The sequence below is a fragment of the Anser cygnoides genome, chromosome 1, assembly GCF_040182565.1.
Source record: "Anser cygnoides isolate HZ-2024a breed goose chromosome 1, Taihu_goose_T2T_genome, whole genome shotgun sequence".
Classification (NCBI taxonomy): Eukaryota; Metazoa; Chordata; class Aves; order Anseriformes; family Anatidae; genus Anser; species Anser cygnoides.
In genome coordinates this window covers 76,441,832-76,460,593 of record NC_089873.1, presented here as the reverse complement: position 1 = coordinate 76,460,593, position 18,762 = coordinate 76,441,832, and the positions used below count along the sequence as shown (strand labels likewise).

Genomic DNA, 18,762 nt, shown 5'->3' with positions numbered 1-18,762 from the left:
TCCCTAGTTCCCCATGTAAACTGTATTTACTGGAATCTTGTATTTCTTGCTTGCTGTTTTCTATAAAATTATATGAAGTGATAGTGATGGGATTAGCTAAAAAGCAGTGTCAGCCCTTCACCTCCCCTGTAATAAGTGTAGGATGCTTGCCTCCAGGGACTAGATCACCTTTTGCTTGACAGAACAACACTGGCAGTTCCTAAATTATTGGCAAAAAGCCCCCTCAGCAAGATCAAATATTTACATCTCTATGTCCTTTTAAAGAGCATTGAAAATATTATATGGTCCTTTGAGGATGCTTCCTGCAAAAGAAATCAGAAGGATCTATACACAATCATTCAAGCGAACTTCTTTCTTCTTTTGGATAAACCGGAGAGCACTTCTGGGAACTTCAACAGAGATAACGATTTTTTTTTCCCATGATTAATTCAGTAAGGGGTCATGGATATGGCAGAAAGTGAGTGAGCACTGATGACTGTATGCAGATGAATGGCCAGGACATCGGAGCTTATACCATCCAAACTGGAAATGCAGTTCTGTGCCCCATCCACACCTTCACCCAGCTGGGAGTCCCTCACAGTACCAAGCACAGCTGTGCACTGGTGTCCACCAGCAGTCTGATGCTGCCTGAGCAAGCCCAGAAATAGATGATATGCTGCAGTAGGAGAACCCAAACGCTCAGAGGAAAGCAGCTTACTTTATCGCTCTGCAACAAGGAGGAAAAAGTTTCCTTCTGGAAAGGGAAAATTTATCTTCAGTATCTGGAAGAAGGCTCTGTTCATAGGCAGAGCTATAAATAACAACTAATTCAAGCTAGTGCTTATGCTGTGATGTCTTTAAGCAGAGGCAGATGAGGGAGAGAATGACTAATGAAAATGTGGTCAGTAATACTTATTATTGAGTTGCCTTCCTCACTCTGTCAGCTACTGCCGCAGGAGGCCCACCGCTCTATGCACTGCTTCCTCTACTTTCCTTCGAAAATAAGCTGCATTGAGGCCAATGTTCTCCTGCTTGTTCCCAGCTTGCAGTTAGGGAAGTGTGAAGAAAATCCATTCATAAGAGAGAGGCATCCTTCCATGGCAGACTTTTCCTTTCAGACCACAGCAACAACGCACGGAGTGTCCAGGTCAACAGTTCCCCTCCAGCCCCACAATAAAAACAGGAATTCTTACACACAGCCACAGTGTATTATGGTTTGATTTCTACCTACATGTTTGATGCTAGCTGTTGGACACCAAGAATGTTAGAGAGATCCTGTACGCATTTCTTTCTCAGCTGACGAATGTGGGACCTGTTCCTTTCATGATGTGTGCCATGTGCTGGTGGCATTTGGCAGTAACCAACAACTTGTTCCCTCTGTAAGCAGCAGGGGTCTGCAGTAAGGTGCTGCTCATCCCCATCAGCACACACAGCCTGAAAGCAAGAGGATTAGGGAAGGTGTTCCAAAACCAGGCTAATTGGGGAAAATGGAGTGAATAATTTTTCCACCTAATTGGTCCCCTTAACACCTTACATATAGAGACAAGGTTTTTCAGATGATTCAGCGCATGTTTTGCCCAACATTTAGGACACAATACCGAAAAGAAATTCTCTTAAATTTGACTAAATGTTGCCCTGTTGACCAGCACAGGCTTGCATAACCAGCTTTGCTTTAAGCTGTCATTACACAGCTTTTTTGAAAGTAAAAATCACCGACAACTTATTGCATTCCTAATTCCCTTTAATTTCAAATGTCTTAGCTCAACTAGACCTGCAATTTGGCTTGCTCTTTCTATCCCCTTTTTATGGAAGTTCCGCTAGTCACTTTCTTTACAACATAGTTGTTCTCTGTATTTTAAATTAAAATCTCAGAATTAGAATGCCCACAGGCCAAGAGACATGAAAGGTATAGAAAGTGTCCTTTCCCCTCTACATAATAACTTTGCAGAATAGATATCATGGTGATATACTACATTAACGAGAAAGAAGAGCCAATGTGTAAGTGATGCGGAGGCTTCCCTCAGCCCCCTTGCTAAAGCCGTAAGCTCACACGTTCACAGAAGTCACGGGCTCTTCACGTCGTGTCAGAAGGGAACCACCATCAACAGGAAGCATCAATAGGAAGGCAGAGGTGATAGCTGGTTGTAAGAGCAGCATTAAAGAGTAACCTTGACAGTGTAGGATTGAACTCCAGCTCTAAGTTGTAGATGGGTAAGAGTTGCCTTGTTCTTTCATTAGCGATGACCTGGATGGCACCTGCTTCTCTTAATACATTGAAAGAAAAAAAAACTCTTTTTCGCAATAATGAGAAGTGTTTCTGAATGCTTTTTAAGAAAGCTTAAGAAATTGCATTGAGACTTTGAGTGCCAGTTTTAGATACTACAACAGCCAATCAATTCACATTTCAGGAACTGTTTCTTTAATGACATCCTCTCCTGGCAGACCTCAAAACTAGTTTAGAGGTGTCCCTTTAAGAAGGGCGTGATGAAAATTTCACAAACCCAGGGGTGTAGTCTTGTGTGACTTATAATACACCTAACTGAGATGCTTTTGTTACTTTTATTTCTGATTGCCTCACTGCATGCCTAGAAATATTATTACAGGCAAGAGCAGGAGAAATTTGTCAGCTGCTTCATAACATTGTACCCAGCTACCCAGTTCCTGGGAATCCAGCCTGGTCATAGCAGATGGATTCAATGAATCTTGCAGATCTCAGACCATTTGGCCTTTCCTATCAGTGCTCGTATGTGTCTGCTTCACAAGGTAAATCCATGCCCAGAGTGGATGTGGCAGCTATGGAGTTGCTGTATGACAGGTGACTTACCACCGTTCTGTAAGGAACTGACCTATTTGGTTACTTGCTCTGACTTAAGTAAGGCATTGCACAGTGCTCTAGGCATGAGGGGAGGAAATTATAGCAATTTAAAACAAAATCACAAAATTCTACCAGTAGATAGGGCAAAATTGCTAGACCAGATGGGGCAATGTTTGAAGGAAGAAGCAGCTTAACCAATGGCTAAATTCATGAGTTATTCCTTGGTGAATGTCCTCATTTTGAGCTCTCTTACGTGGTCATTTGCAATGCTGTTCAGTTCAGAATAGTTTTCTGGCAGTGTAATAGCACAATGGCATAAATTCTGCCTTCTTGGATTTAGTTGTGCTGTATCATTATATTTTTCAAAGTCCAGCTAGCGAAATGTGATTTTTACTGGCAACAGCTGTTCATCTTCTTTTCACCTAATCAGGAATAATACAGAAATACTGCACTAGGCTACAGACAATTACTTGTAAGGTAGCAAGAGTTTGTTCTTTGTCAAGATTAGCTTTGTTCATGTAGGTGGTAGAATATGAATTTCATGCTTAAAATACAGCATGTGACCTTGAAATCAGATGAAGAATGGATATAGAAAAGCAAGTTCAAAAAAGCACAAACGTAGTGACTACTTTGGCTAAAATTAATGGTGTGGCTTAGTCTGAGAAGACAGAACAGCAGTAGGATAAAAACCCTGCTTGAAATAGACTTTTTCTTGAGTGGAAGGGAAGTAAGGGTTGTTGCAGTGTTTCATTTTCCCCAATGTTTTCTAGAGGACTGTAAAGACTCCTTTTAACGTCGTTTTTTTTTTTTGTAAAATAGGCAGGGCCACCCGGAGAGGGTAGAATCAGGCAGAGCACTTTGATTAGCATCTCTTGGGATGAAACTCACACTCCCGTGAATGTGGGGAGTCACAGCTTTGGATTTAGGCCTTAGCACCCCAAACCATTGTGCGCCTCTGTGAACTGAAACCTTCAGTGAAGTACCTACACGATTTCACTATATGTTTTATCTACATACCTAAATACATAAAGTATGTTCTGTGTCCCTTTTGGCATCAACAAATGTCTAACAAAAAGCATATGAAAAACACAAAATCAGACAATACCAGATGATATCAAAACCAACCTCAGGAGCAGCCTAAGAAACATACTGACTGTAGTTCGATACCTGCACACAGTTGACAGAAAACCTCTAATTGTCAATAACAGACTGTTGTGGTTTAACCCGGCTGGCAGCTAAACACCACACAGCCGTTCGCTCACCCTCCCCCCTCCCTCTCTGGGATGGGGGAGAGAAACGGGAAAGTGAAGCCGGTGAGTTGAGATAAAGACAGTTTATTAAGACAGGAATATAATAATAACAATAATAATAATAATAATAATAGTGATAATGATAATAGTATTAATAATAATAATGTGTAAGAAAACAAGTGATGCACAATGCAATTGCTCACCACCCGCTGACCGATGCCCAGCCTATCCCCGAGCAGCCGGCCCCCCACCCCGGCCAGCCACCCCTATATATTGTTTAGCATGACGTCAGATGGTATGGAATACCCCTTTGGCCAGTTTGGGTCAGCTGTCCTGGGTCTGTCCCCTCCCAGCTCCTGCTGCACCCCCAGCCTGCTCGCTGGCAGGACAGAGCGAGAAGCCGAAAAGTCCTTGGCCTGGTGTAAACACTGCTCTGCAACAATTAAAACATCAGCATGTTATCAGCGCTCTTCTCATCCTAATCCAAAACATAGCACCCTACCAGCTACTATGAGGAAAAATTAACTCTGTCCTAACTGGAACCAGGACACAGACCTAACTAAATCAATGCACCATGCAGTCTGCCTTCAGGAGCTCTAAACTCAGACCCCAGTATATCTACTAGGAAAAAAAAATAAAAAAGAACTCAGCCAGTTGCCTTGACAGAAATATATTGCAGTAGTCCTAAAGCTCTCCAGAAAGCTTCCAGGTGATCACAGAAGCTGGGACTGGTGGATCTCAGAGTTCAGGCTAGCAAATTCTGCAGGATCTGGCTGCATTGTGCTCCTGGAATGGGAAGGACTGGGCATCTTGATGCAGACACTTTGACTGCTCCTCATGCAGCTTGGTCTCGCTTCCGCGCTGAGCACAGGCTAGCTCCACTTGGAGATGCTTGCCTGTCTCTAAGTTCTGCTCCGTATCTTAGCAGGTTCCAGAGATTTTTCATGAGAGCGTGCCCTCTGCTACATTGTGTAACGTAATGGGAAGCTAACAGTGTGTTCATTTCCAGCACCACAGATCCTGAACAGTTTGTTTTTCAGGTCAACAGGAAGTAGGGTACATCACATTATATTGAAGCTGGCCTATGCTGATTTCCCTATAGGAGAAGAGGCTGCTGCCTCTCTGGAGTTCATGTGGAAATGAATATGCATACATCCTTAGGGACATAGTACGTCAAGAGGAAAGCAGTGCGGTAATGATTTGCATTATGATGAAGTCAGCTCTGATCCTTTTCCAGGTGTCTAGCTACTACAAAAAGACAAAAAGCATGGAAAATACAAGTGTCCTAGTCATGTCCAAATGAATAACGACACACTCTTCCAGTCCTGCTTTTATGCTGGAGAAATGCTGGCAGTTTGGTCATGAGGTCAAAGATCACCTTTATTCCACTCTGCCCTGCCTTGCCAAGGTTCTTTTACTCCCCCAAATCCATTCTTTCCTGTAAACAAATTAGTCCATTTACCACAGTCAATGCACCAGACAAAACAGCCTTCCCCTTGACTTCATACTGCCAACAGTTTGAATTTGGAATGACTGCTTAAATAAAGAGGTCAGGCATTTGGTCTGATTCCTCATGGTCACGAAACCTCTGTCATTCAAGCTTATTCAGATCAAAAAAAATATTTTTATTAGTATTTCAAATATTTGACCAGTATGGAACCCTGCCTGGGCAGCTCATTGAGTTGCACATGACTTGCTAGCTCCAAAAGGGGGAAAAATACAGCTTGTAAGAATGTCTGACATGGTTGCATTTCTTGGAGAGAGGTGGGCCAAACTATAGCAGTCCTGGTCCCAAACCTTTCAGAGTTGTCCTCAAGTGACTAGATTCCCTCCTCCCCAAGTGATTTATAGTTGTACCTTAGTAGCAGTTGATTTTCCACCACTCTTCACATTAAAACAAGATATTGTATCCATAATATGCCTATAAATGTGTGAAAAAAGCTTAAGACTAGGGACCTGTCAGATCTAGAGAACAAAAGGCTAACAAAAGATATATGGAGCTTTTCCTTTCAAAGACGTCTCTTCTGAAATTCTTTCAAGAATTCCTCTTTCAAAAAAATCTTTTGAGACTTTTTCCTACATGTCCTGTCTCTGTGAGCCCACAGTGCTTTGGTCTGCAGAGGTGAAAGCTTCGTGTTGTGACTTCCAAGCACAACATGGACTGTAAGCTGTAAACGCCTGGTATAGCATGGGTGTGTGCATGTTGACGCTGGAGACAGGGATCTGACTCTAAGTTCACTGTGTTTATCTGACCTAATTTTAAACTGGAGACCTTGGCACTGCCAGCACTCTACTGGCAGCAGCCTGGAGCTCAGAGCAGGCTGCCAAACCATCCCGATAAGGAGGGCAACTGCAGCGGTGATTATCTCAACTGATTTGTGAGCTACTTTGCCCAGGCTGCTTCCCATCGCCAAAGTCGCCTGGTGCAGTTAACCCGTGAGAGTCAGGCTGGTGCTTCACCAAACGATATGTGTGGCAGAGGAACAGCAAGCCCCCTTCCACAGGGTCTTGTGCTCCACACCTGCCCCTTCCCTTGCTGACCCCGTTCCTGGTAGGGGAGGGAAGCACCCAGTCAGCTCCAGCCCCTCCTTGCTCAGCCTAATCTGTGTTAAAGTCCAATCACAGAAATGTACAAAGGACAGCAGCACAGACTTACTCTGTAACGTAAGTTAAATGATACACATTGGGTCAAACTGACAAACGTGATTTCCCTAAATAGTGGAAACAATGAACATACAAACAGGACATGGCATAACAAAAAAGTGATTAGCCAGTCAAAAGTATTTCCACCTAAAGATTTAAAATGGGTGTTTCTAAATCTTAGCAATTTTGTGTATTTTTCACTAGCAGGTAAGCTTGGATATACCTCAATGAGTGTGTAAAGCTGGGGGGTTGAGTCTCTTTTCAGTTTTTAAAGAGTAAACACCATACATTCAACTAAGCACCAGCAGGAGCTGAGACAGAGAACAGGTCATGATATGGAACCATCTCCACCTCTGCTCTTACTACTCTCCAACACTGGTGTCAGTGGGCTTTGAGTCAGGCCTGGAGTCACAGAAGATCAAATACGTCACGATCAGAGAAAGGAACCTTGAAAAAAAACAAACAACAAAAAAAAAAGAGCACCTTTGAATATGTATCTATCTTTATTTCTCTTCAGTTCTCTGCAGCAGACAATAAGACTGACAAGGGGGAAAGGGAAGAAGACCACTAACAAAAACTTCTCATGTGTTTGTCCTCGATTTGGAAATAAAATTCCAGTGAACTGTCTAGTCCCTACAGCTAAAGAAATCAGATTTTTGACTAATGCTGTTGCAAGTTAAATGCTCTCTACTTATTAGCTGATGTAAATTGCTGAAATACACAGAAGGTCATTCCTGAGCAAGATGAAGTAGTACAAGGCATTAGAGATAGCAAAAGGGGAGCAACATATATGCAGCTGTCAGTCCCTGACCTGTGGCTACACTAACAAGACAATAACATGAAAAATGGCAGAAATGAGAAACATATGTAAGTGACAAAAGAGGGGCTCTGACAAAATAGAATTGCTGACTGGGGTAGAAATGATCAAAGCAGCCATATCATAAGCACCAAAAAGAGCATCATAACAACAACAGGAGGGCCAATGGGACAGCATCTAGCCTGTGTGAGTTGCTTATACAAGAGGGGATGAGGGATGGGAAGGGGAAGAACAGGGGAGGGTGAAAAGGGGAATATAAGGTAAAGCAGACAATGTAACTGGGACTGGAAGTACCTGTAACAGCCCTGCACTTGATCTCTGCAGCTTGGAGAACAATAAACCTGCTGTTACTACCTTACTCATGTCTGACTTGTTTTCATGCTCAGGAGGGACCTGGTGTGCCTTTTTCATTAGAAGTTTTCCTTAGGAGGGACTTCAGCCCTTGCCCCGATTATGTTGTGGATGTACCTGTGCCCACCCCATCTCTGTCCCTGTTTCTTCTTTGGATGTCCGATCCACATTGTAGGTAGCTTGTCTCCAGTCCTGTCTCCTGGACAGACCTCAGATCTACATCGTGCTCTTGTCTACAGTTGTGTTTTGTGCTGCTCCTGACTGGACTCCCTGGGCAGACTCCATACCTCAGCATTGCTTGCTGTGACTGGGACTGTTGGTGGCTGCTGCACGCCCAGTTCACATGCTGAAGGATGGTGCCCTGGCCAGCGAGGGCATTACCTGTGCTGTGATCACCCTTGGCCCCAGGTTGTCCTCCCTGGTGGAGAAGCCCTGCTCTTGCTGCTCCCTGACTCTCCCTAATATCAACAAAGGAGGTTCAGGTTGGAAATTAGGAGACATTTCTTCTCAGCAAGAGCAGCCAGGCATTGGAACGTGTTGCCCAGGGAAGTGGTGGCATCACGGTCCCTGGGAGTGTTCAAGGCAAGGTTGGACATGGTGCTTAGGGACATGGTTTAGTGGGTGACGTTGGTGGTAGGGGGATGGTTGGACCAGATGATACTGGTCTCTTCCAACCTTAATGATTCTATGATTCTACCTGGCATTTCACATCTCTGTCTCCGCATAACTGAAGTGAGTCTCTGAACTACCTTCCAGATCTTATTGTAACAGGCCTTTATGAACAGTGAGTTTACATGCTCTTCTTCCCTACAGCAGATTTGAGTGTTGTTCACATCTGAAATATTTTTTTCCAATAAGAAACTTCTCTGGGTTCTCTGAAGAATTTGGTTTGTGTTTGCTTTTCTCACGCCTTTCCCTTCTGCATTCATTGCTGAGATATGTTCCTAGCACATAATACTTAGGGTAAGGAACCAAAGGCTTCAGTCCTGATTTTGAGCTTTGTGTTGCTCTGTGGGTCATACCACAGCCTCTACATGCAAAATCCTACAAAAAAAAAGAATTCTTCATTAAAGAATTGGGATTCCTACTTATTTCAGCTGATGAAAAACCTCCAGCTAGTGAAACAACTCTACTGTACACAATCTTTCTGGAAATAGCCCTTGAACTATTGTTTTTACTAAGAAATGCTACCGTCCCAGTGAGACAGGAGATACTAGTTAAATCACAAGATACCTAAGAGAGTTTTTATCCATGCTTACTCTTTCTGTATGCAGTCCCCATCACCAGGTTGCTTGCTTTAACAGACCCTCACAAATCTAGGCTAGTTATTTGACCTTTTGTTGTCCATTCAAACCTACTCTCTTTTGTCAGTAATCCTCTGAGTGTACTGCTTTTTTCAAGAGTTTTGAGTGAACTCAGGTGGTCAAGTTGAGGTCATGCATCGCTAATTACAGCGGAAGGAGAAAAATAAGTACAGTGATTAACATTCTGCTTCCTTTGGAGAGGCAAGGAAATGCCTTTGACAGCTCCAGATTTACTGACACCCTGCTGACAGCTTGTTGCCTGTGTTTGCTGAACTGCAATCATTTTTGAAAAATGTGGCTGATCCTTGACTGTTGACTGGGAGGGTGAGAACAGAGCTCTGGGAATTCGATGCTTGATGTTGCTTGAAAAAGCTTTTCTTCATTGGACCCCCTGTGGCCTTTCTCCTTAGCAGACTTGAGCATTGCAGGCTTAATTCCTCGCCCTGTTGTCATTCCAGCAGTCTCCGTGCAGGGCTCCACACTCCTGAGGACCCCAGAATTTCATTGGACGTAATGACAGCCACAGAGATCTGGCACTGCTTGCTCTGGTCCTGCTAAATGTTCTGGGCTGGCGGCTCTACCCCTCCACGATGCTGTAGTCACTCAGAGACAATGTGGTGAAGGCTCTGTAATAAGTGCAGGGAAAACACAAAATCTTTTGTTGGCTTACAGTAAGAACTTAAGCATATATTTTTCTTCAGTGTTCTGCCTTGTCTTTATCAGACCCAATTGTTTTCTTCACATTGTGGCACTTAATTGAATTGTTTTCACTTAAAAATCCAAGCTCACAAGATAACTGGAATGGAACTGAATTGTTTTCTTTTCTCTGCCCTCCCTCATTAGTAGCCTAAGCAAGTGTGAGGCTGCGTTAAGTTTGGTAATATTTTGTTTGCTTGTAATCACTTTTTTCTTATTTCCTGCAGATGGAGATTGTCCTTAGATCATTATATCCCAGCTTGGGATTGTGGTATACAAAAAGTGAAATGGCTAGTTATATAATTTATGTTCTCAATTGCCTTGACAGCGAAAAAGAAGGACAATGAAGGTAAATCTCAGAAAGAAAGCAGCAAAAGAAGGAAGGCAATTACAGCATGCTTACTTATTTTGTATTACAGAAGCAGCTTAAAAGGCTACCTAATCGAATCTCTGTGCCGAGGCTAAACTGTGAAGATGGTAGCTTCTTTGCAAGCTCTACCTGTGACACAGGTGGGACACCAAAACATCATCTTATTTATTATGTATTTCTTCACAGGGTGATTGTATCGATTTCTTATGGGCTTGTATGGGCTTGACCTACAAATGCAATGTTGACCCATTCCTCTCCTTAGCAAACTTTGAAAAATATTGCTGAAGTGTTAAAACTATTACTGCAATGCTCACAGCAATTAGCACTTCACTTGGAATGAATTTGACCACTTCAGAGGGTCGCTTTTGAGATGAATGGGAGAAGCGCACACTCCTTTTTGTGTTCACATTGCACACTGCCTGAATGGTCAGGCAGATACCCTACTGTGTAGGGCGACAGCACGTAGTGTTACTTGCCCTTTGCTGACACAAAAACTTCAGATCTTTATCAACAAGCAAACTTAGGATCTTGCTGGCAGAGGCCAGTACACATGGCATCTTCGTGGGCCAGATTTAACTACATTGACTGTTTGTGTACATGTGCGTGCCTGTGACAGACAAATGGACAGAGTCAGAGACCCCATAAAACTGATTTCAACCAAGAACTGACTCTTGATGGTTTATCAAGACTTCAGCAGCAGCACAATTCACCATTCACTAGACAAAGAGTACATTTTCTGGATATTCATAGGGACTATAGGAGGGACATGTGAAAACTGACTTTTATATCCCTATTTCAAATTAGAGTTACACTACATGTAGTTATGCAGATTTGTTAAGAAGCCAGCTCATTTAAGAACTGACCTTTGCCAAGTTGAGAACAATTATTTTTGTATCCCTGTAGATTTTTATTGCATTTAATTGATCTGTATGACAAATATGCAGACCTGAAGAACTGACAGCTCTGCTCCTGCAAAAACATCTCTCAGACTTCTCTTTGCTCTGCAAAGCAGAGACAGTTTACTGTTCACTGCTAAAGTGCCCTTGCTGCAACTTTGGCAGCAAACAGTGCCTTCCTCACTAGCAGCCTGTGGCTTTGAGGGAGGAGCAGAAGTGTAGGAGAAGCACTGTTATGATGGAAACAGGAAGGGCTCAAGCACTTAGCTCCAGAGCTGGCTGAGGGGCAACACCTCTCAAGAGAGAACCAGATTACTGTCAAAAACTTGAAGACCTCTCATGTTATCAAACAGGAAGCGATACCAGGGAAATCTAGTAAGAACAGGCAGACAGTCAGGTACTGCTAAGGGGACTTTGGGAACTGGGAGGGCTTCAGGTAATGGGACTGAACGACAGTGAGGGAACTGACTGGAGACGTAAATCAAGAAGGCATCAGAGCAGGGGCTGCATTTTTGTGTGAGTATTTAGGATGGAGTTTTCAGGCTTTTGATTATTCCACTGAAATGTAGGGTAGTGGAGGAATAAGGCAGAGGAAGTTAAATAATCAAAGCACTTGGTCAAACCTCAGGTTTTTAACACCATCCTTTCCTTCTATTTCTGACTCATGGTTTTGTGACTGTTTGGGAGGGGAAAGATGACTTCAGATTTCTGAGCTCTTAAAAGTTTTCAGGCTGCATTTTAGGATAGCTTTGGGGAATAAATATCTTCAGTTTCTGCCTGGTGGTCTCTTTACATTGAGCCATTACTTACTTCATCATGGAAACAAACGGAGGGTCTGATCTGGAGATTCCTTTATTCCTGAGACTGTAGTTTTCTCAGGCTAGCCATGCCCCTTGCCTCTTCCCTCCCAAAAGCCTCCATTCAGTGCAGCTCCTCAGAGGTACCTACACAGCTGGAGCACCCACCTTAGCAACAGTGTGCCTAAACATGAACACAAGTGAGCTTATATCAGCCACTTTGGAACAAATTTTTCATGGTCCTAGAAACGTTTCCTCACAACTCCAACGATCTCTTATTTCTGCTTCCTTGTAACCCATCCTCTTACCTTCTCTACCAACTCCATACTGAGCTACAGACTCTAACTGCAGGCTTTGACTCCCCCACCACTGACCATCCGTACATGAGGATGTCAAGAGGGAGAGGGGCCAGAAGACCATGGCCTTCAGGCAGGAAGCTTGTCACCTTGTGCAGGCAAACTTCATCCCCATTCTGCAAGACCAGACACATGAACCTATCCTGCAACCTGAAGTGCTGGGTTCAAGTTACAGGAGAAGAAATCCAGCAGGTTCAATTCCAGTCAGGTTAGTCTCCACGCTTCCTGTGCCTGCTTTGTGTTTCTTGATTGTCCTATGTATGCTACAAGTAGCTACATGATGCTATGGTGCCAGCTGTCCCTTACAAGCACAAATGTCCCCTCCATAGGCTGCTCCAGAATTCCATGTTCAACAGATTCAATGGGATAGCTCCCGCGAGTCTGGAGACTTCAGCATCAGACCCTAAAATAGATGCACCAGGGTTGAAAAGCAGGGAACAGAATGGAACAGCAAGTTGCATCATTTCATTTATATTTTGTTCCAGTTTCTTTTTTTCTTAACTTATTTTAAGAGCTTTATGTCAGACACAAAAGCTGATCTATACAGCTATATGGCAAAGACGAGCAGAAAGCAAATATTAAGTAAGAAGACAGACCATGCAGTAAGCTTGCAATATAAAGGTGATCTGCCATGTATCAGGATAATTTGGAAAGAATCTACACAAAATCTTCTCTATGGGGAAAAAGCATCTGCTCATTCCTGAAACACTGTAAGACCAGATCAAATACATTAACTAAGAATAAAGAATCTGAAGGAGTGCTTTATTAAATGTATTATTTCATGTTCAGGGGTCTCATGGGAAAAGATTGCCAACTTCATCTTTCTCTAATATTTAAAGAAAGTTCAAAGCTGACTGTGCTAACTGAGGAAGAACACTGAGCTTCTTTAATAATTAAAATTGTTATTAATTAGTGTTTTTGCTAACTTTTTTTTTGTTCCAGACTTTCAGTGTTTCTTTGTTTATGGAAAAAGATCATGTATTAAATATATCTATAGCAAGTCCACGAGGATTTTCTCCAGAGAGAATCCAGAAAATAATATTTTAAGAGATGACGTTGTTTAAGTGAACTCAGCTATAAATAATTTAATTGCTTACAAAGTCAATCAAATTTGTCACATCTTTAACTCCTGCATGAGGAAATTGACACCTCTGTGCCAGGAAGTACCGTGCCGTGGGTTCCAAATTGCCTGCAAAAGTTGAAGCCAAGACAGAAGTCTATGCTAAAAAACAGTAATACTTTCATAGCAAAGAAATCATTCAAATGGCATTGAAAATCTGCAAAATACTGTGTTGGAATGATAGTTGTAAATTGCTAAGACACTCAGGATATGAGCTGAGAGCCTGTAAGGGGACCATAGTGATTTCCTTGATTTTGTTTAGCTGAATGAATTGCTTTGTTCCTTAGACTACACATATGGAAACAAATGGTTTCCCAGTGACAGAGATGTTATTAATACAAAGAAAATTATCTGGGCCTTCAGGAAAGTGTAAACTAGAACTTTCTAAGAACGGGAATGGAGATAGTAACAGTCTGTAGTTGGTTGTACTGAACAGAACTGGATTGTCACAAATGCCTATGAAAGGCACTTCATTAAGAACTTAACATCTTTGTTACTAATTTTAAGAGGCATAGCAAATGATGTATTCTGCTTTCAAACCAAGAAGTGAGGCAAGAAGTTTATGGCCCTGCATAAAACCATGGTTCACCCACTCCATGAATAGTGAAATGCTGGTCTCTTTACTTCCGAAAATATAATAGAGTTGGAAGAGGTTCAGGGATGGTCAAAAAGGATGATGAGAAGTATGGAACAGTTTCCAGGCAAAGACTCTTTAGTCTGTAATAAAGAAAACCGAGGAGGTACAGGATATAAAAGGAAGTGTAGCACTGACAGACAGGATCAACAGACCGCTGTCTGTGCTGACACCAATCCTAGTGATACCAAGACACTCTCAGAAAACAGGCTCAGAATAAGGAAAAGGCAGAGATTTTCACACAACAGGCCATGGAACTCCCTGCTGAAGTGTGCTGGGAATGAGAGACATTCAGAGGGTTTTAGGAGGAGACCACACAAGCACTTGGAGTAGCAACCCATTGGGGTTAGGATATAGGCTGATCACATCGGGCTCAGGATAGCTGGAGGGTTTTAAAGGGATCTGTTGGGAGTTTGTTCTGTTCTTCCTTTTCCCTAGGTGTCTGCCCACAACCATCAGGAAGACAGAACTGTGACCTAGACAGAGCCTGGGTCTGAACTGGTACAGTCGTTCCTGTGTTGTTTTAAATACATCGTTTTAAATACTGATGGCAGTTTCCTGAGTACAGAGCCCGACCTAGCAAACAACAAGATGAATAATATTACTCACATGAATATTCCCACAGAAGTACCAAAACAACCGATTTCAGCGTTACCTAATTCTTCAAGAGTTTCCAGACCAAGATCTTCTTAGTTGTTTGATTCAACTGTGGAACATTCCCTGTGAAGCACAACCACACATGCCTTCTAAGTTTGCACTTTGCCTATTAAGAAATTGCATTTTATTCTATGCCTCAGCATTTTATAAGCATGTGGTATACTACTGTGCCCCACAGGAATCAGGCAACCAAACAGTACATTCAGTGGGTGCAAAACCCTGAACAAAATCATACACTTTTGTTATTTAGGCAGATCAGGGAATTACAAGTAAAATTTGGTTTAAAAACTATCAAAACCATCTGAAAAAGTCATAAAGACACTGGAAAATGTGTTTGTGTATAATCTGCACCATTCTCACCTAGTTCTGCCTTATTTCATGACTAATCTTAAAAGTTTTAGTATTTTGGGCTTATTTTTATGAAATAGAACTGGTTGATAGTGTACAGAAAAACAGAGAAAAAGCAAGAAAGGAAAATCAGAATTGATTCCTAAATGTTACATTAGTTAAGCAGTTAGTTGCAAACTAATTGTAATGTTTCCTGTAAATTAAGCATTTATATGTTATTTCTGATGCTGAGAAGGTCTTTTTATGGTTAAAAAAATAGAGTATTTCCAAGGGACATCTCTAGCATGACTCCAATATCATGTTCTGTATTTGTTACACCAACTGACCGCAGAAGACAGCAATTCATGTCAAAACCTCATATAAACATCATTTCACAGACAAGATATCCCTCTTTTGAATTACAAAAATGGGAGCATTATATTGTTTTGGTTTGCTACAGTCCTTCCCCTAAGTTTTTTGAAGGCTTCAGAGGTTCAGTGGAATTTGACAGCTGGTGTTTAGGCTTTTGTGTTTGCCTTTAATTGCTGCGCACCAGGGTGTACCCTCATCCTGCAGCCAGAACGGTCTGAGCAGAGGGCACAGAACCTTTCGCTGCTTGTTGCAGCGTGCAGGACTGGAACATTAAGCCGTGCGCACAAGTACACACGTTTAAAGCAAAGATTTTGTTTCAAAATGCTTACTATGACCAAAACCTGGCAACTTAAAAAGATGTTCTTCTATGTAGTCAATAGGTTCTTAGACCTCTAAACTAAGGGCTAACTGCAAATATACATAAACATAAGTTATTGAGCAAACACTGCTGATTAATAACTGTTAAGTTGCATCACAGTTTTGGTTAAAACCTTGTGTATACCTGTCAGCTCTCCCCACCTCATTTGCCTGCACAGAAATTATTTGCAGGTTGGTTCTGCCATGGTTCACTTCAGGGTGAGCATTTGGTTGTTGCTTTCTTTAAGCGTGCAGACCTTCAAAGGTTATGGATGTGACTGACTGTATTCATGTTAGGTATCCCATTGACCTCAACTACAATAGAGGTTATCCCATTGCAAGGTTGAGTAAAGAAAATCCTTCTATATATACAGCTACGTTAGAAAAAAAAAAAAGAAAAAAAGAAAAATTAGAAATTTAAAATAAACCATGTTTATTTTGCAATGGAAAATCCACTAAAAAAAATGCTTCCACAGGCAGGTAAAAATAGAAATATGAAATACTCAGTTTTTCCATCAGTCTCTTAAGTAACAGGCAGTGCTATAGTTACACTGTTGTTTCTCTTGTTAATTGCACTACTATTTTGGAAAACTCACAATGCTGACTTATGAGGAAAGTTATAAGGAATTATGAAGAAAACTCATTATGTAAATAGACATTTATCATTGTCCAAAATAACTGACCAGTTTTTACATGCTGGTAATTTTTGTAGTTTTAGGAACCATTTGTTTTCCTTTCCTCCCCTGAAAATAGAAGTTTGCCCCACTTCCCCTCTCACACACACATACACAGGACCAGCAAAACTCAGTAATTTTCCACTGGCAAAAGGGTCTTTCAGTGTCTGCCATCTGCTGTGCTGGCAGGACCCACAAGAGGAGTAGCAGCAGCAAGTCAGGAACTGTAACATCATGTTGTGAATATTCATTCAATTTTCATTGTCCCAGATGGTCCTCATCATCTCTGGGACCAACCTTGCTTCCCTCAGCTTCCCTTTGACAGCTTTAGAGGAGGGGAGCAGGCAGAAGCAAGATACTGAAGTCAAAGCTCCCAAACATCAAAAACCCCAGTTGAAGTCAGTCCCCACTCCTGTTAGGGATGGTGGTAGTTCTGCCACTCCCCTTTACTGCTGGTATCTATAAAGATTTGTAAAGACTTTTGCTCTGGGAAGAGTGCTTTAGTGAAATACTGCTTTTCTAGATCTATAATCAGTTTATTTTGAATTTACTTATCATAATATATAGTGTCTTTTCCCCTTGCGCTAATTCTTTTTCTGGGTTGTATATCTATGCTTTCAACACTGCAACAAGGTAAATGGGAGTGCACAACTTCATTACCACAGGCTCCAGGGGGCTGTCCCTCCAGAAAGCACTCTTGCATTGCATCCCAATTAAAATGTGCTAGTTTTAGGCTTCTGTTATTTCACACCTACCAAAACTAATGCTTCTGAAAACCGATCTCAGCAGGTAGGTCCACAGTGCTCAGGTAGGTCCACGGTGAATTTCCTGGCTCAGCTGGAAGGCAAATGGAACACATAGATCCACTTGCAGGACCAAGGTCCTGGGTTCGTAAGGTGTCTGGGAAATAAATCTGCTTTAGTGCACCCAACTCTTATGACCCTGTTGTCACTGTATACTCAGGTAAAATAAATTTAATGAGGTAAAATAAACTAAATGTGGTTGCCAAATAAGTCTGGGTCATCAGCAACCATCCTCAAGTCACAACACTAGTACGAACATTCACCAGCTTCCACGTGCTGGGCGCTGTGAGAGAGGCAGAAAACAGTGCTATTGAATGTCATTCGTCCGACCTGAGCTCAGGTTTGCCCTCTACACCGTTGGCTTTACAAGAAATCCGCATCGCGGGATAACAGTTTTCCTCACAAGCGCTGCTGCTCCTCGCACAGCAAAAGCAGGGTTTCACTTGCATGCCATGTGAACACAGCACGCCAACACCCTTTCTTGAGCGCTGGGGCTGTAAATACACCGTGCCGGGGCACCGAGGGGGACGCTCCCCGGGTCCCCGCCGGCCGCGAGGGACCGGGGCTAGGCCCGGCGGTGCCGTGACGGGGCAGCGGGACCGGGCGGCTCCGCGCGGGTAACGGCAGCAGCCAATGGCGGCCCCATTCAGCGGCGCCGGGCTCTCGCGAGAGCCGCCGGTAGCCAGCCCTCCGCCGGGGCCCTCCCGCCGCTCTGCTTCTCCTGCCATTAGCGCGGAGGAAGGGGCCGTGCTCGCGCCGGCTGCGGGCAGCGAGCGAGGAGGAGGGCGGCAGCGGCAGCGGCGGCGCAGAGAGGTGAGTGCCGCGGGCAGCCCGCCGCCCCGTGGGGCGCCCCTCACCCCGGCCCGCTCCTCACCCCGCTGCACTGGGTGGCGGTGGGGAGGTGAGACCCTGTAAACGGCGCCTCGAAATCCCCCTCAGCCTCCCCTCCGCGGCTCGCCGCCCTCCCGGCGTGAGGCAGCAGGAGCAGCCATCGCCGCCGAGACGGAGGGAGGGAGGACGGCCGCTGCCCCTCAGCCCGCGGCTCCCTTGGGGGCTGCCGCCGAGTTCTCCCCTCCTTCCCGCCCCAGCCGCCACCACTGGGGGCACGCGGGCGGCGGTTGGGCGATGAGGGGCCGTTGGGGGGGGGGGGGGCAGCCTGTGGGCGCTGAGGGGTGCACCGGCGGCTGCGGGCGTGAGGATGCCCTGCCTTCTGTGGAAATAAACAAATAAATACTAATGGATTTAGCTCCGTAATTAGCTCTTAAAAAAAAAAAAATCCTCAATAGTTCCTGCTTGCTCCACTGGACAAATCCAAAACCTGCTTTTGTATTCGAAGGAGTTTGGGATTGGGCCCGTAATTTGACAGTTTCAGCTTGTGCTCTGTGTTTCCAGGCGGTTTGCAATGGCTTCAGATAAAACTTAAATGCTAAGAAGCATGAGGTGTCTCTTGTTCTCGTCTTTTTCTTTATTAACGTTTTGGGTTAGAATGACAGAGCTCACATGCATGCTGAAAGGGTGCCCCCGCCGATGTCACACACCTGATT

At 43.5% G+C, this 18,762-nt stretch overlaps 1 protein-coding gene and 1 long non-coding RNA gene across 3 annotated transcripts in view; one reads left to right on the top strand and one right to left on the bottom strand.

Annotated features, from left to right (window-relative positions):
* Positions 1 to 3,908: 3,908 nt before the first annotated feature.
* LOC106038210 (uncharacterized) lies at positions 3,909 to 17,503 on the bottom strand. 2 transcript variants are annotated; one of them, XR_007158862.2, is made up of 3 exons: positions 17,171 to 17,503; positions 14,638 to 14,748; positions 3,909 to 9,785 (listed from the first exon to the last, which is right to left on the bottom strand). It is a non-coding gene; the product is annotated as an uncharacterized lncRNA (long non-coding RNA). The 2 variants fall into 2 exon arrangements; XR_001208452.3 differs by having other exon boundaries at positions 14,684 to 14,748.
* Positions 17,504 to 17,881: 378 nt separating this feature from the next.
* Positions 17,882 to 18,762, top strand: part of STK38L (serine/threonine kinase 38 like) — a 48,880-nt gene continuing 47,999 nt past the window's right edge. Inside the window, exon 1 of the mRNA XM_048050135.2 lies at positions 17,882 to 18,031. The gene's annotated coding sequence lies outside the window, so the exon portion shown is untranslated. The remainder of the gene's footprint in view (positions 18,032 to 18,762) is intronic.